The following is a 3,433-nucleotide window of genomic DNA, read 5'->3' on the forward strand; positions in this document are numbered from 1 at the left end:
ACACATGGGGGTCTTCCCCTATAATCGGCCGTTTCAGGTGCATCTCGGGTGGCGTACTTTAATTGGGCAGTTGTATTGAGGGATCTGGCTTCCTTCTCGACTGTGGGTTTAAAGTTCATCCAATGTGGGGAGGTGATAGGGTTGCAAGATATCCGGGCCTCTTTGTTCAGGAACGCTGTGAAACTTTTGAAATCGGGGTATTCCCCCGATTTATACAGGTTATCGTCGACGATTCGGCCCCACTTTCGTACAATCCAGTCAGGTAGTTTTTGAAGTAGCTTGTGGTTTTCTTCGCAATCGTTCAAGATGGTCAAACCTTTAACGTGTGGGATTGCCTCTGAGCAGCCTTGGAGAAAGTCTGTAAAATCTCTCAGTGTTAAAGGATCAGTCGAACTGATTTTGGGCCATCTGGCGAGCTTGTCTCTGAAGGCCTTTTGCACAAGGAATGGGTTTCCGTATCTCTCATGTAGGACTTTCCAGGCGCCTGTATATGCGTCCTCAGAGTTCCTATAGAAGAACCCTTCCACTGCTCTGCGGGCTTCTCCAACACGTAGATCTTTAGATAATACATCTTCTCGCTGGGTGAGAGAGGTTTCTGATCGATAAGGGTTGTAAAAGACATCTTCCAATCAGTGAACTTCAAAGGATCGCCATTAAATGTTTCTGGCTCAGGTACAGGCAAGCGATTTATGCTTAGTGCGCTTGCTATTGCTTGGGCCAGAGAGACGGTATCTTCAGATGTTATTGCTCGCAAAGGTGCAAGTCGAGGTTGAGATGGTAACTCATTTGAATTTAGCCGAGCTTCATATCTGGTCTCCTGGTGAGCAGCGACTGATTCATGGTTCATCCCATCTTGGTGGACATCTTCGAAACTGTTATATGCTCTTACTCTAGCAGCTGCTACCTGGACTTCCTTCTCTGCCTTAAGCTGCTGCAGGTTCCTTCTTTCCTCTTCTAGCTTTGATTGTCTCTCTGTCCTTTTCCGCTCCAATTCAGTCAACATGGCCGCCTCTTCAAGTTTCCATTCATCTTCCAGTATTCTGAGCTTGGATTGCTGAGCTAGAATGTCTTTTGTTGCCTTTACCTCCGCTTGCTTGGCTGCGAGTTCTGCTTCTGCATCTTGTCGTTTGCTAGAGCTTGTGGAAATTGCATTTGATTGGTCTGAGTTCTGTGATGTTTCTGAAAATGCGGTTTCAGTATTGGTAAGTCCAAAGATGGAGCCATGCTCTTCCTTACTCAGCACTATTCTCACTCTCTCCTTCTCAATTAGTTCGTTTTAGTTGCTATCGATGATGTCTCTGCGATTACTCACAAGAGCAAGGATTTCTTCGGTCAGAGCAGAGCAGGTGTCCATTTTACCAACGATATCTGAAGTGGAGGTTTGGTTGCGTACGAGTGGCTCATAGTGATGATGCACCGCGTCACGTTTTGTGGTAATGTTGTGTTGGATTTTGTCGAGGTCATCTGGAGAGCAGTAGTTTTTCAATTCAGTCCGAACTTCTCTTGCTGACAATTTCCAGGACTCATAGGCCTTATAAAAAGTATTTTCATGCAGCTCTCGGATGTTCTCAGGAATAGTTTTTTGCCGTGAGCCTGGTCTGTCTTGATGCATGGGAACTGATTTACTTGTTGCTGCTGCTTTAAGTGACATTTTATTTGACTTGCGTTGTTAATTTGACTTTCGGACCTTAATCTTTAGGTGTGATGTGCAGTGTGCCTGAATCGAACCTCTGCCAGTAGTCGCTTTAATTTAGTAACTGCTATTTCTTTGACCAGACATTTACAAACAGTTGAATACTCAAGAGTTTCAGTACAAAACGGATGCAACATAAATATTATAAGCAAAGGAAAAAAGGCTTGACAGGCACAAACAAAAGAGGATGCGTTATAAATATGCTGAGCAAGCTATCCAAGGCAATTTAAACAGTGATTACGCTCCTCAAACAAACAATAAATAATGTTGCAACATGACACATATTTACCATTGGTTGTTATAATCATCATCATTATTATTTCGTGATCAGTTTTGACACAGCAGGAAAGTCCACAACATTTTTGTATTTACATGTGAAAAGCTTCATTCAACTTCCATACACATGTCTCTCAGAGCATCTATAGTGCGTGCACTGTGATGCGCAATCCGGTCTTGCCTGACGGTCGATGTGTAAGTTTTGTGTCTTCGGGTGACGACACGAGTCAGGAAGACGTTTCGGTGTAGCCACGAGTTTTACTGTAACGGCCCCCCGCTTCTCCACACAAACTTCTGAGTCTCTTGACTGATGTACACGGCTCTTTATTTTTGCATCTGGCTTGCCGTAGTACCACCGTAAAACTGTAATGACAGTTGCAAGTTACAAAGATTTTAATCATTAAAACCAAACACGAACGTTAAAATACAATGAACAAACAAATCGCCACGTGAGACACATCTGACTCGTTAGAGTGACAGCGACTCCCTTCCGCACTACCCGCAGCAAAGTGAATGGGACCAGCTTCCTTACCTCGTTCCGCTTGGCGAGGGGTGTTAAGCTATTGGTGTTTGGATGGTTCTTAGGTCCGAGAAGTTCCACGAAGCTGGCGTCCGGTTTGGTTTCCGCTCCTATCTGTTCCGGGCTCACGGCAGGTATTTTATTGCACTGGGGCGGAAACGAGGAATCAGGTGTGTCGAATAAAACCGTCCGCTCCTTTGCTGCAGGTAATTATGCGAGGGGAGTCGCTACGTGTAAAAGACGACGAAATAAAACTGAAAATAACCCAAACCGTAGTTGAACATAAGAACAATATATATCCCAACCCTAAAATAAAAGAATAAAACAGTCTGCATAAACTGGCCAGTTTTGCTGACAGTTACAGACATTATATAAATGTATCAGCTGTCAGAGACTTTTAATACTCGGGTTGGACTCAGTGGGTTTATTAGGTCATTGCGGGTATTGTTAAAAACAAGAAGCAGGATGTCATTATGATGATTCAGAATTTTGGGACCTTCTGGTGGTACGGCCTTAAGAATGGAAGCATCAGTTGGTCTCCCACTTGGTATAGACTTGATTCAGACTAATATCTTTACAGATATTATTTGAGTATACACTTAGATATCTTAATATTTCAGATATCTTAAAATGTAACTTCACCCAGTTTTGGATATTCAAAATAGGCCTTTAGAATGCAGGCATAGGGGGCGGGAATAAGATTTTTTACAACACTAGATATCGTTATTAGTTCAACCCATAAATGTATGTTTTTGTATAAATTTGGTAATAAAATAGTTTAGTTACAATTCAACAAACACATTTAAGTGTGTAGTATCAGTTTAATAGGAGTGACCCATCCTCTAACTGGATGGATTGCTGTAGAGTTCTGTTTTAACATTCATGGTCCCCAGAGGACAAATCTTAATGCCTTTGGCGGTCCCATTACTTTTTATCTAATGCCA

This window comes from Limanda limanda, chromosome 8 (genome assembly GCF_963576545.1).
Source record: "Limanda limanda chromosome 8, fLimLim1.1, whole genome shotgun sequence".
Lineage (NCBI taxonomy): Eukaryota > Metazoa > Chordata > Actinopteri > Pleuronectiformes > Pleuronectidae > Limanda > Limanda limanda.